The 15,652-nt window shown below is 33.2% G+C and overlaps 1 protein-coding gene across 1 annotated transcript in view; it reads left to right on the top strand.

Moving 5' to 3' along the window:
- Positions 1-595: 595 nt before the first annotated feature.
- LOC140448248 (uncharacterized) overlaps positions 596-15,652 on the top strand; it is a 190,067-nt gene continuing 175,010 nt past the window's right edge. The window contains exon 1 of the mRNA XM_072541352.1: positions 596-781. The gene's annotated coding sequence lies outside the window, so the exon portion shown is untranslated. The remainder of the gene's footprint in view (positions 782-15,652) is intronic.

Genomic DNA, 15,652 nt, shown 5'->3' with positions numbered 1-15,652 from the left:
GAGACGATCAGTTTGGATTCAGAGCCGGCATGGGAACGAGAGAAGCCCTGTTCAGTTTACTAGATCTCGCCCAAAAATGCTACGACCAACAGAAAGATATATTTATATGCTTTATAGACTTCGAAAAAGCATTTGATATAGTTGATATGTTATATTCAATAATTTGAATTAAATCCTTGTAAAATAGCTTGTTGGGTCAAGAATTATACAATATTATTAGAAAAACTATCAAAATTATATATTCCTGCTGCTTAGTTTTCTAGCGCTAAAAAATGCATTTTATTTGCAAATTTGGAATAAAATTGTATGATATCCCAAAAGAATAAAAGCCAATTAAACTTTCATGAACGCAATCTAAAACGGGAAAACGACCAAAATATTATTCGGAAATTCAATTAAACCCAAAAATAATAACGATATCAATCCATTATGACTAAACCAACTACAATAATGAAAGAAATCCTCTGAAAAGAGAATCAGTTAATAAAATTTATGCGCATGGATTTAACGACGTCGAGAGTTGGTGGAGTAGGAATTTAGCGGCTGGCGGAGTTACTCGAACTTCGGGAGTTCCACAGTGAAGTTTCGCGCGCTGCACAATCGCGACCAAGTCGGGAAATTTCTTAGGATAATCGGTAGGAGAGCTCGTACTGTCTCCGAGATTGAAAAACTTTTTGATGTGTTTGTAAGGGATAGGTGTTTTTCTTAAGGTGATTTTAAGAAAATTGGGGATAAAGCTATTTTCATTGGACTTCGGTGAGGATTTTTTAAAATTAAGACGGTATGTAAAAAGTTGTTTTCTGGGAATTAGGGAAAGTTTTGCTAAGGTCTTCTTTGTTTTTTATACTTTGCTCTTATTGCGAGTTTAATTGAAATACTTTCGAAGCAAGAAAGTAAGTGGTTTAATTTTTTAAACTTGTATAAGAGATCAAGTGATTTCTTAAAAAGTATCACATTAAAAAGCTTTTAAAGGATAAATTTATTAAAATAGAAATATTTGTTTTAAAATTTATGGTGGTATGATTTTGTTTCAATTTTTTTATACACTCATGGACAAAAATATCGAATAATTTGGAATTTTTCAATTTTTTTTGTAGTCACTATTATTTCAAAATAATTTTAGATTACTGATGATACTCATATAGCAGGCTCTTGTACTAGGGATGGCGGTTTTTGACAAAACACCGGTTTTCGGTTATACCGTTTTTTTTGTGCTTACGGTTTAACCTGGCGGTTATAACCGGCCAAAAAAACCGGTTTTTAGAAAGTATTTTTCATGAAGCCTATTGAGAAAAACCCGTTCATATATATGTTGGTCGGTTAAGCGGCTTCTCTCATCTGACACAATATCATTCAATGATGACACCAGTCTCTCTGATGCCACCGAACTTCCGACCAACGACATGTATTTTTTTAGCTATAAAAGCCAAGAATGGCATACAGGTTCTGTTCTGATCTCAGAATGAAAACGGATCACTTGGCAGCAAAGGCCGCTGCAGATATAGAGTCAGTTCATTTGAAAAAGAACTTTGTATCTGTGTGTCCTGAGAACTTGAACTGAAACCACTGTTCACCAACTCCAGATCGTGTGAAGACCAAAGAGGGTTTGATTTTAAACTCACTTTGGCTTCTTCATTCTGGAAGGAGCAGGAAGGAGAAAGTTTTCTGATTTCGGTAAGGTACGTCCTAACTTCCGAGCCTAAATTGGATGTGACTGTCTCCGCTATATATGGAGTGATTGTAGCATGGCAAAGCAGGGGATTTCGTAAAAGCTTAGTGCCCCTCTCTTGAAGGCTAGTTATAAGCTTTTGGCATAACTTTTGAGCTGTACTAAGGTTTGGCTTGAGGTTTTTTAAAAATCTTTCGATAATAGACACAAGTGGGATAACAAGGCTAGCAGTAATGTATTGGGAACCCGAGATCTCCTTTGTGGCCTCATCGTAAGGCGATAAAATGCTTACAATTTCAGTGATTAGTTTTATATCTGAACCGGAAATCATCCTTGGTGCTTTTTTAATCGAGGGATCTGCCAATATTGCAGCTATATATGGGGACATTAGTGTGAATCTTTTAAGCATATGGTAGACCGAATTCCATCTGGTTGTAGTCAGATGCAGAGAGCAGTAAACCAAAATTATTATACTACTGCTCAACAGAGAGCGCTAAAATAATTCAGGTTCTATTGTCAATGAATATAATGAGAGTAGAATATAATATGCAATTATTGTATTCAATTAATGATGCAAATTTAATTTACCATTTAAAAATATAATCCTCTAAAATACCCACCAATTTTCCTCTCCTCCCAAACCCAAAAAATTCCCCACCCCAACCATTTCAACTTATAAAAAATTTCTCAGTAAAAATAAATTGAATAATGCAATTCATCTTCTATTTTTACTACCATAAAAAAAAATTTTAATGTATTACTTTTAACACGTTTGTATATTTGTATAATAGGTACATTTTAACTCATTTAATATTTCCTGTATGGGTGTATCGTTTTGAAAACGTAGGGAAATCCTTGGAGATTCGTATTCGTAATCGGTAATTCGATATTTATAGTCAGAACATTATTTTTGCTAATCAGAAAAAGCCATTCACCCACTTTCAATGTCAAGAGTCAAGTGTGAAAAATAGATGATGTACCAGATCACTTCTTATGTAAATATTATGATTACAAATACTTTTTCAACGAAATATTATAATAAAACTTAATTGTTTCTGGCTGATGAGAGTTTGCACTTTCAGTTTGCTTCTGTATTTATAAAATAAAATAAAATTTGAATTATGATTTTGTTTGGGATAATTACTTGAAAATAATAATTATGATTGGGATCCAAAATAATACCTAACCTTATCCTAATCACCGTAAAAACCTAATAACCGGTTTTTACTTTAAAAATAAAAAACCGGTTATAACCGGGACGAAAAAACAACCGATAAAACCGGTTATTGCGAAGTAAAAAAACCGGTTTTCGGTTAAAACCGGTAGGTTTTTCCCATCCCTAGCTTGTACTCCCAGCTAAGGAAAAGTGCAGTAAGTAACAGTAGTAGGATTTTGAGAAAACTCCACTTGTAGTTTAGAATGATGCTGTAATTTTCAATAAGATGATATTTCAGTTAATAATTGTTGATTCTTTAAGTACATTTATGTTAAATAAAAACAAAACTTTATATTTTAATCTATAATTCTAATTTTTAATGCAAAATAAGTTAAAAATACAAAGTGACGTCGTACATACGGCACTTTTCCTTAGTAATGTAAATGACCATATTTGTCGTATGTACTGCTTTACATTTTTACTAGTTTGTTGAAAGAACACTGCATTTGGTTATTTTTTAATCTATTGACTTTAGAAAAATAAACTTAATATAACCTTTGACTGACATGAATAAATGATATACAGTTTTAGGATTGGATTAATTAACATATTTTCTAAATAATATAACCAATACTTTCAAATAAGTAGATGGAATGTCACAATAAGTTCAGTCTTTTGGCTGAGATAAATAGGCAAGTCTTTCCAAAATTGTTTTCAATTTTCTGACAGTACTTTATTTAATGACTGAAGGATATTTTTCTTCTGGAAATCCACATGGAGAAGTGTGATGGCTGGGCAGTTTAATCGCTTTCATTGATTTTTTTGTAAGAAGTCCAGTTATTGGTAGGGGCTTATTACATCATAGTTTGTCTTGCACAACAAATGTTAACTGCCTTGTTCAGCTTTATTATTAACTATGTCACTTACTTACGTACTTAGGGTATGTGATACGCAATGAGAAATATCAACTAATTCAACTAATTTTACAAGGCAAGATAGAAGGCAAAAGATCTCAATGGCGCAGAAGAACATCGTGGTTGAAGAACATCAGACAGTGGGCAGGCATCTATTTAGAGCAGCTGTCAACAAAGTTGTATGGACCAACGTGATTGCCAACATTCACAGAGGATAGGCACCAAAAGAAGAAGAAGATGTCACTTAAGTACAAACGTGATGGTGATTTTAGCTTTTTTGGGACACGAAATAAGACCAGTGGTAGAAATAAAAATGTTGCATTTTGTATACAATGACATTTCCAGATTTAGATTTTTTCACTCCATCAACAAAGTCTTCAAAATCATAAGGCTTCTTTTGAGCCTTTAATGATTGCTCTACTTGATGATGAAAACTGTCTGCACTCATGAATAAATGACCAGATTGGAAATAGTTTAAAGCTATTTCATTATCTGCAATGTTATCAGAGTTATTAAATATACTAAAAATGTGTAAAGGCAGTAGTTTTTGTTTTGGGAAGAGCAGTTGTCTAACCAAAAAACAACTTTTTCAACCTCTGCTTGTTGTTTTAAAAACATGTACAATGCACTAACATTGTCTTCTTTATTGCGGCCTGAAATTCCTTCATGCCACAACATAGAGTAAACTTTTTCGTTACTGTTTCTTTCTACAGGTGCACAGGTTTCATGATAGGCGACCAAACGCTTTACAAATAATACTTTTTTGAACATGTTTACTCTTGGCAACATGATAAGCTTCTACATGTCACTTGAAAAACATATTACATTATTTGACCTTTCCTCATCAGAAAATCTTTTATATGCGTTTCTTGCCTCCATAACTAATCATATCAAGATTTTCTTTTTTGTAACCATAAGAGTAAACATTTTTAGTACTCCTGGTGTCTTAGTTGTGCGAATGATATATGTTGTTCCTTAACGATTCGTCTTTATGATACTTTCCCTTTAAACTCAAAATTTTTTTTGATGAAATCACTGTGTATAAGTGCTACATTAACATCACCTGGAAGGTTCCGCACATTTGGAGCTTGCTCTCGTCTGTAATGAAAAATTATGGGACGAAATCATTCGATGTGTTCGATGATTACGTGATGGAGTTGATGTCTGTCTTCCTTTCTTATCACTAGGTGGAGTTAAAGCACATTTAGGAGTATTTGTGAGTGTGTAATGCACAAACCTCTTATTATTTTTTTTAAACCTAATGTAGTAAGGAAAAAACTCTTGTGTAATGTCAGAGCAATCTTTTAGTTTGTATTGAATAAATATTGATCGACTTTCTGTTTCATTGTTTTTAATTCTTTTTCGTTTAACATCAACCTTACCACATGATGTCAAAATGAAATAGCTACGTTCAGACCACGCCATTTCCCAAAACTTTTTGTTTATATACTCTCATTTCTGCAGTGGTTTTCTTTTCACACTTTTTTTGGCCAAAAGCATCAGCGTTTTCACCTGTTCTACTGCATGAGATATTTTCATTTTATTAATGTAATACCTAGGAATACATAACGGTAATAATAGTAATATTTGTATATTTGTAATATACAGTTTAGGCAAAAAAATTCGCACCCAGAGAAAATATAAGTAAATGATAATTTATTGTTATTTTGTAATTCATATGATATTTTTCTTGTATAATTAGACTCTAATAATACAAGAAAAATATATGAATTACAAAATAACAAGAAATTCTCATTTATTTACTATCGTTTATTAATCAATAATTATCGATTTTTTTTCCTTCTTCTTCTTCTTCTTAGCTTTCTGTCGTCCATGTTTGGACATAGTCCTCTCCCAACTCCTTCCATCGGTCTCTATCCTGAGCAACATATTTAGAGTTTGTTCCGGCAATTCTTTTAATGTCATTAACCCATCTCATCTGTGGTCTTCCTCTTGGTCGTTTACTTTCGTAAACTGGAGACCTTACCAGTGTTGTATTGTAGTATTCCAACGTTGGTCTTTTTGTCTAGCAGTGTGGCCCGCGAAGCTCCATCTAAGTTTGGCAATTTTTGTTGTTATGTCCTCGACTTTTGTTTTGGATTTTACCTAGTCGTCTCTCTTTTTATCTGACAGTCGTATACCTAACATTGCTCTTTCTGTTGTGGCTAGTTTATTTATGTTTGCCTTGGTTAGGGTCCAGGTTTGATATCCATATGTCATGATAGGAAGGATGCATTGGTTGAACACTTTGCTCCTCAAGTATTGGGGTATTTTGTGGTTCTTGAGTATCCATCTAAGGTTTCCAAATCCTGCCCAATCCTTTTTTTTCTTAATTGTATATAACAAATTGAAACCCATTGGGGTACAATTGAGGGTTAAAAATTTGGGGTACTGTAACAAATTATAATAATAATAGTAATGGTGGTACAAACAAAAATTAGAATTGAAAAAATTCCTAGAGCTGCTGATAAGAATTTAAGACAAACTCTTGTGGGTCTGGTACCCGTTATGGGTGTTTCGTGATAAAGATTATTAAATGAGCGAGAGCGAGGGTTTGGCTGGATACCTCGTTTTCTTTATACGGGACCAATAGGTATTATAGTATAAGATAGTTTTGTATTATGCTCTGATTTTTCAGTCGTAGAGTAAAAAGATTGGCTTAATCATCTTATATCAGATAATTAAATATTAGTGCATTTAAAGCTGTTACCTGGATGATTACATGGTCTCTCAAACTTCTTTAGTAACGAATCTTTAAGTGTAAAAAAAAATCGGTTGCCTGTAAAGTCGGTTTTACAGGCGAAGATTTTACGTGACAACGTCTTTTTCTCGGTAGAATATTTATTGATATGAATATTATTAAATTGCACAATAGGAACAAGGAATTGAATGAAAATAAGAATTGCATTACCGATTTATTAGGTATTTTATATATTATTTATATTTTATATATTATTTATTTTATATTATATTATTGATCTTATTATTTTCTACAAAATTTATTTGAAAATTTTTTCGATATATCAATTAGTTGCGGAGATATCGATCATTGAAGTTATTGTTTGCTACCAGTATTTTATATATTTATTTTTTTCAGTTATAAAAAATTACTATTTCCAATTGTGTCTACCAAGTATGGTCACATGTATTTGCCTACATATTAAATAATAATAAGTACAGATAATGTTATGTAACGTTCACTTCTGATTATATATATTTTAATATTTTTAATTTTAAAGAATCAATTTGAAAATCAAAACACTTATTCAGATCGAAGGTTCAAATTTTTGCTAAATAAATTTAAAATTAATTAAAATTTGTAAATGTAAATGGTAAAGTTGAAAATTAAAACATTTACTAAAATTGGAATTTGAAATTCTTGCTAAACACAGTTAAATTCTAACTCCGCGCGTGGTGATTGGTCGGTTTAGTTCGTTTGTTTGGTCGCTCTGTTTTGACAGGTTAGAAGTTATAATTTGTTATTTTAAATGTTTGACTAGCAATACGTGCTGTTTCTTCTCAATCGACTGAATTACGATTGATTGCAGAGTGATTTAAATTAATAATTTACTTAACACTATCAACATTTGTCAATAGTATGACATAACCTATAAACTCAGTTTCTCAACTTTTGTGTCAATCTAACAATTAATCAATCAATCATAGTTTACGATAATGAAATATTAGTGTACAATTATTTACCTTTATTGTTGTAGTTGTTGTAAATGACGAATCTAAGCACTCCACATTTTCACTACAGACACAGCTGACGATACTTTCAACGATTTTCAACTTTAGCGATTCAACGCGCCTAATTCTCTAGTGCCGCGCGCAGCGGACCGATCATGTTTGAGTGGGAGAGAGACGCAAGGCATTCACCGGTCCGGCGGGACTCTCTCTCGTTCGGCGACTCACTGTAACAGACGTGAGCGGGCGTTACACTTTTTCTTAAATGACTCCGAGCCACAACCTAATTTAAGACGTTGTCACGTCAAAAATAGTGTATTGCGTACGATATGAATTAAAGTGAGATTTAAATGTCTGGCCCAAATACGTATAACGAGTTTTTGCAGCGAGTACGAAAATATGGATGGGTTCGTCCAAGTTTAATAGCGGAAGAATGCATGGGCCCAAAAAACATTCGATATAAGACTTTCGGAGTGAAATGTTGTCATTTTGATAAAATGGAAAGATGTAATACAGCGACTACGGTAGTTAAAAAGTGCATCTAATAATCGTTGATATCAATGCTACTATAACGAATTTATATAGTGTGTCCGTAGATGCTACTGTAACGAGCTTAGCATGCAGGTTATGTGTATAAAGTTAAAGTCCCGGCTCCTTTAATGAAAGTGAAATCATCATGATCAGTGGCGTTACATCTTTTTATGAGTCAAAGCCTTCTTCAGAACAATCCTCCATTCGCCCCTGTCTCTGGCAACTCTTCTCCATGCTCTAATTCCGATAGACTTCAAATCATTTTCTAGGTTGTCTTGGTACCTAAGTCTCGGTCTTCCTCTTCTTCGTTGTCCGATCGGCCCTCTTCGGTCAAAAACTTTTCTGACTATGGCATTTTCCTCTCGTCTGATTACAGGACCTATCCATCTGAGGCGTGCTACCTTAATGAATTTTACAACGTCAGGTTCTCCAAATCTTCTATACAACTCAAAATTGTAACACCTGCGCCACAAACCTTGTTCTTTTATGCCTCCATATATTCGTCTTAGTATTTTTCGCTCAAAACGTTTGAGCAATTCTTGGTCATTCTATGTTAGTGTCCAAGTTTCTGAACCATATGTTAGCACTGGTCTTATTAGTGTTTTGTATATAGTCAGTTTAATTTTTCTAGGCATTTTTGAGGCCATCTGTCTTCTTAAGCCATAGTAACACTTATTGGCGAGCACTATTCTTCTTTTGATTTCTTCACTGACGTTGTTATCTTTGGTTAGCAGCGACCCTAAGTATATGAAGGTGTCAACAACTTCCAGTTCTAGGTCATCAATTATTATTCGTGTAGGTGTCGGGTTGCTTGACCTAGTGCAACACATATATTTGGTCTTTTGAACATTTATATTTAGTCCCATTCTGCGTGCAGATGCTCTTAACTACCGAAATGCTTCAGTCTGAGATTCTGTGGACCTACCTATGAATAAAAGTGAAATGGTAGATGCTTTTTCAACAACTCTTGGAAAAGCGAGGTAAATTTTACCCAATATAAAATGCAGCATAGAGGATAGCTGAAATCTAGGCCAACGAATAATTCGACACCGAATAGGAGTCCGAAGAACACCCATAAGTAGGCTTACCATAATTATGAAACTTTTAACCGGGACAGTAAATGGTGAATAGGGTAAAGTATACTCGATACAATAACGAGCTTTATCAACTTTATAAGAAAGCACCACTGTCAGACTTCATTAGAATACAAAGATTGCAATGGGTCGGACATGTGATAAGAATGGGAGAGGATAGACTACCAAAAAGAGCACTGAATGCTAGAATAAAGGGAAAGAGACCGGTTGGAAAGCCAAGAAAGCGCTGGGAAGACATATTAAACAGCGATGCACAAGCCCTTTTCCGATCCACAAGGAGTCCGTTTATGGAAAAGATCAGCCACAGACAAGCAAGAGTGAAAGTCTTTTCCCCCGTGAATCTCCCATATGTCTATATACAATTATGATTCACTAATTCGGAAAAACACTTAATATCTTTCATACCTGGTTTATACAGGGTGAGTCATGAGGAACTTTACATACTTCTACCATATGTAGAGTCCCTCAGTAAGCATATCATGTGGCCACTAAAAAATGTCAAATCCTCTACTTTATTAACTAACAGGGTGATTTGTGTAATTGACCATTTATTTCATTTTACTGTAGTGTTTATACGGCTCATTTGATTTTTTAAATTTTTGCTTGATACAGTACACTACTATCAAGCATTCGACTGGTATTGGCTAAACTAAAAAATTCCAGGACTGGCTTTGGAAAAATTAATTTAGGGGTTCGTATTAAATATTACACCCTGTATAAATTTTTTTTAAAATGCAATAAGTGATTTTCAAACTACATAAATAGCCAATGAAAACGACATATGCGACAATGTTGTCGCACTTTTATTAAATTTTTAGTGAACGATCAAATCTTACCAAAAATAGAACAACCATAATGAAGTATCAAATTATAAGGTATTAATTTAAACAAATGTTATAAATTTCAAACATTTTAATTAAAATGAGTTCCTACAACATAATCTAATACGTAGAAAATTAACATCTTTACTGTCACTTTGTATTATCTCTACGATAGAATCAATTGTTTTTCAATTTTAAATTTTTACTCATAGATCGTATTGGGGCATTATTTTCGATAAATAATAAATTAAATTGATTAAAAAGTCAAACCTCTTGTATGTGTTAGTTTTTGTTGATTGTAAATGATTAAAATTTTATGTCAAATAATAATACATTGCATCAACTGTACTAAATAAAAATAAATCTAAAAAAGTTTAAAATGAAATTTGGCGTTGACCGTTTGACGTTTCTTGATATTTTATACCCATTGTCATTATTGTCATTATCAATTGTTATTTATGTGTACAAGAATACATATTTCTTCTGTAATATCTACGTTAAGTACATTGTGTTAGTTTTGGTAGAGCTTTTGTTACTTTCGTTCAAAATGCCACATCAGTTTTCGACCACAGAATATGCAGACATAATATTTGTTTATGGATTCTGTAATGGGAATGGTAGGGCTGCTAGTAGAGAATATCGCAGGAGATTTCATAATCGTCGAACTCCCAGTCATCCAACATTTGGGTCAGTTTTTAATTATTTGCGAGAAAATGGCACTTTTCCTAGTGGAACAACAGAGCGACATGCAGATGAAGCGCAGGAAGATGACATTATTGACGCCGTTACTATGAACCCTACAATAAGCACTAGACAAGTAAGTCGAGAACTCAATGTTACTCAATCAAAAGTAAGTAGAGACTTACAAAAAAATAATCTATACCCATATCACATTCAAATGGTTCAGCGACTACATGCTGGAGATGAAATCGATAGGTTGGAATTTTGTAGATGGATTAACAATAATCGACCAACGCTATATAGGACACTATTTACAGATGAAGCCCAATTTACCAGAGACGGGATAAATATTTCACGAAATTCACATGTGTGGGCAGAAGAAAATCCCCATGCTATTCGAGAACGTCGTTCTCAGTTAAGGTTTTCGGTTAACGTGTGGATTGGTGTCATAAATAACCAATTAGTAGGTCCTCACTTTTTTGATGGTCCTTTAACAGGACAGGTCTATTTGAACTTTCTACAAAATATTTTGCCGAATTTGCTTGCCAACGCGAACGTTGCTATCCGAGGGATGTATTTTCAGCATGATGGGGCACCCCCACACTTTTTACTGGCAGTGAGACAACATCTCAATAATGTTTATGGCAACAGGTGGATAGGACGTGCAGGTCCTATTTCGTGGCCTTCAAGATCCCCTGATTTCAATCCCGTTGATTACCATATTTGGGGACGATTGAAGCAACTATTTTACGCAGTGAATATTAATATCCGACAACAATTAATTGATAGAATTATACATTGTTGTAATACTATTGGAAACGATCCCCAGAGTATCCGTAATTCAATACGTCAATTAACAATTCGGCAACAAAAATGTGTACAGGCTGCAGGGTTCCATTTCGAAAATCTATTTTGAATTATTTTTATTTTGTTACCATTATTGTATCTTTTCCAGTTCTAATTTATGGGTTTATCATAACTATGTACATATTTTTAGTTTTTTTTTTTAATTGTTCTTCGTTATTGTTAGTAGTTACTGTTTTTTGTTGTGCAGTGACTCAGTTTATCATTTCAATTAAAATGTTTGAAATTTGTAACATTTGTTTAAATTAATTACCTTATAATTTGATACTTCATTATGGTTGTTCTATTTTTGGTAAGATTTGATCGTTCACTAAAAATTTAATAAAAGTGCGACAACATTGTCGCATATGTCGTTTTTATTGGCTATTTATGTAGTTTGAAAATCACTTATTGCATTTTAAAAAAAATATATACAGGTTGTAATATTTAATACGAATCCCTAAATTAATTTTTCCAAAGCCAGTTCTGGAATTTTTTAGTTTAGCTAATACCAGTCGAATGCTTGATAGTAGTGTACTGTATCATGCAAAAATTAAAAAAATCAAATGAGCCGTATAAACACTACAGTAAAATGAAATAAATGGTCAATTACACAAATCACCCTGTTAATTAATAAAGAAGAGGAGTTGACATTTTTTAGTGGCCACATGATATGCTCCCTGAGGGACTCTACATATGGTAGAAGTATGTAAAGTTCCTCATGACACCCTGTATTTTACGATGCGATTTTGTTGGTCGATAATTTGATTTTTTTGTCTCAACATTTTTTTTTATTTTTTATAATTGTCTGAAATAAACGATTTTCTATGCCTTTTAATGATTTAATGTATCTTTCATTGATTAAAATAAATTAGGCTTGATTTCGATTCACTGTTGTCATTAATTTGGGTTTAACTCGGCCGTCTTCAAAAGCACTTTGTTGTCCCTGGTGTTGTGTTTATGATTTAAAACATTTCTTTGTAGGTTCTTAACACAAACCCTTTAATCCGATTAAAATTGAAAATACTACCTTCCTAGAATTAAGTCAGATAATATCCATCAGCTTAATAATCCTACTTTAGATCTTTTTATATATTTTTAATTTTCCATTAAATAATACATCAGAAATATTACTTAAAATATTATGGGTAAGATAAACATCACCTTAAGGTTTTTGCTAATAACTGGGCAACAATAATTATTGATCTCGTGTTAGATTAAAACTAAAAACGCAACACTTTTGCTGCTATGCTTTTAGTTAACGTTTTAAAGGTGACATGCCACGCATAACCGCCGGTGAACTCAACTTCAAACTAGGGGTCAGCAAACTAACATAAAAAAGTGGCATTACTAAAACCGTACTAAAATTCAAGCTTTTGCTAAACGGGGTTGTTTTTGTTAATTAGATCTTTTGGGAACTCGACAAAATATTTGTCAATGCTATTAAGAGAATAGGTGCAAAATTTCGGGCCGATGCTTTTTAAATGCATTCATTTTTTTCGAATTCTGAGAAAACTAATAGGTAACTATTTTTGGAAAATTTAAACGCAGAATGAAAAATAACATTAGTATCGCAAGCCAAAATCCCCGAAAACTTCCATAATATTTATTTTAGTAAGTTACAGGGGTGAAAAAGAAGAGAAAATTAGGTGTGATTTTTAATTTATCTGATTCCAAAGAAACTTTTTGTTTATTCTAAGGAACTTTCGGCCCTCAATAAAGTAATTTTTCATTTTGCGTTTAAATTTTTAAAATTTTTTTTTTATTATTTAACCCTTAAGTACCATGGCGGGGTCAAAATTGACCCCATGAGTTTTTAATGCCAAGTTTCGCTACCGAAACATAGATTGAGCATTGCGCGCTTTCTGCTAATCTTCGACCGGTAGGTGATCTATCGATCTACGAAAATTCCGTTAGTTTGCCTGTTACTACTGCAGAGTTAGGCACGCATAGGGTCAATTTTGACCCGCTTATGGTATAAGTGTTTCTAGTGCAATTAACGAGTAATTTGAAATGGCGGGGTGTAGTCGCAATAAACGTCCTCTGACACAGAAAGAACTTGAAGAGGAGGGACAAAAAAATATGGACAATGGACTAGATAGTGACAGTGAGTTTTTACACCAGGCTAGTGAACACAGTGATCACGAAACAGACAGTGAAGAGAAATGGGACGATGATGACGAAAAAAATTGGCAAATTAATAATTCCGAAACTGGTAGTGAATATTCGGGTGAAGAAAGTGATATAGCTGACTCAAGAGATGTGTTTTATGGCAAAAATAGGTACAAGTGGTCTAAAACTTCTCCCACCTTTCGTCGTACACGTAAGAATAATTTAATTAGTCATTTACCTGGTGTTATTGGAAAAGCTCGAGCTAGTATGCAAGAGAAACCAGTTGATGTTTGGGAATGTATTATTAGCCACGATATATTGCAAGCAATTCTTGAGAAAACCAATGAACGAATGACTAATATGGCTTCTAAATATAATTTACACAATTTATCGTGTCAATATACCAATCATCTTGACATAATTGAATTAAAGGCCTTCTTAGGCTTATTATATTTAGCTGGGGTATTTAAATCCAATAATGAAGATTTAAGATCTTTATTTGCTACGAATGGTACTGGCCGTGATATACTTCGAGCAACCATGTCACTAAACCGATTTTATTTTTTGCTTGGAAGCCTTTGTTTTGACGACCCAGTTACTAGACAAGAACGTATTGCGCACGGAGATAAACTGGCAGCTATATCCAATATTTTTAATATGTTTATCATTAATTGCCAGTCCAATTATAGCTGTGGTGAATATCTCACAATAGATGAAATGCTTATTGCATTTAGAGGAAGGAGCCAATTCAGGTTGTATCTCAAAAATAAGCCAGACAAATACGGTCTGAAAATGCAGTGTTTAGTAGACTCTAAGACACATTATTTGCTAAATGGTTTTATATATACTGGAAAAGATACACGCAGAGCAAATCCAAAAAAGTTATCCATCCCCACTCTAGATGTTTTGACACTTATTCACCAATTTCTGGTACAAATAGAAACATAACAGCAGATAATTGGTTTTCGTCCATTGAGCTCATAAAAGAACTGAGAGGCCATAAAATTTCGTATGTTGGAACTCTTAAAAAGAAATAAAAGAGAGGTTCCTGCTGAATTTCAACCCCAAAAAAACATGCCACCTAATTCTGCCTTATTTGGTTTTACAGGAAGCGAGAGCCTTGTATCTTTTGTTCCTAAGAAAAATCGTGCAGTGTTGTTAGTGTCAACTATGCATCATTCCAATACAATGGTTAATGGAAAGCCAGAGATTATAAATTTTTACAACGAGACAAAAGGTGGGGTGGATTCATTGGATAAGAAATGTGCATGCTATAAAACTTTCAGAAGAACTCGTAGATGGCCTCAAGTAATATGGTTTCGCATTTTGGACATTGCAGGATTAAATGCTAACGTAATTTTTAATGGAGTTCAGCAAAATCAAATAATGGAAAGAAGATTGTTTCTAGTCACTTTAGGTCAAGAACTTATTAAGGCCCATTTAACTCGTAGAGCTCAGCAAACTTGTTTACCGAAAGACATTCGTAGTGCCATTTTTAAAGTTTCCGGACTTCAGGAACCAATGCCTGCCGCAAATCCAGAGCCACAACGACGAAAAAAGAGGGAAAGGTGTAAAATATGTCCATATTCCAAAAACCAAAAGAAAGAAAACTCATCGTGCGATAAATGTCGAGATTTTATTTGCAAAAATCATTCCCGCATACAGACGTTATGTAAGCTGTGTTGAAAATTAAGGTAAAATCATGCTTGTCATTTTTGTGATACCAAATCTAAATCGATTTTTTTTATTTTAGGTAAGAGCTATGCTACCTAGATTTCACCATTGGATATAAAAAAACTGCACATTGTTATTATTTTTCTTATAATTCGAGAAAGTGCATAGCTATGTTAATTTGACTGAATACAAAAGTTTTTTTTAAAAGTTATATCTAATTAACCAAATTCGTTTATTTTTATATAAATGTAAAAGTAGCTGTAAACAAAATAATTTAAAATAAAACAAGTTAAAAAAAGAATATTTTTTAAAACAAAAAACAATGGGGGGTCAAATTTGACCCTGCCATGGTACAAATGTTACTATTTTTGGCCATGGTAGTTAAGGGTTAAACACAAAACCACATCAACTGCGCAGGGTTATTAGTGGATATAACAAATACATGAAATATTACATTAAATAAAATTGAA

The sequence above is a fragment of the Diabrotica undecimpunctata genome, chromosome 8 (genome assembly GCF_040954645.1).
Source record: "Diabrotica undecimpunctata isolate CICGRU chromosome 8, icDiaUnde3, whole genome shotgun sequence".
NCBI classification, from domain to species: domain Eukaryota; kingdom Metazoa; phylum Arthropoda; class Insecta; order Coleoptera; family Chrysomelidae; genus Diabrotica; species Diabrotica undecimpunctata.
Note: the sequence above shows the minus strand (reverse complement) of the source record. Positions and strands in the feature narration are given on the sequence as shown.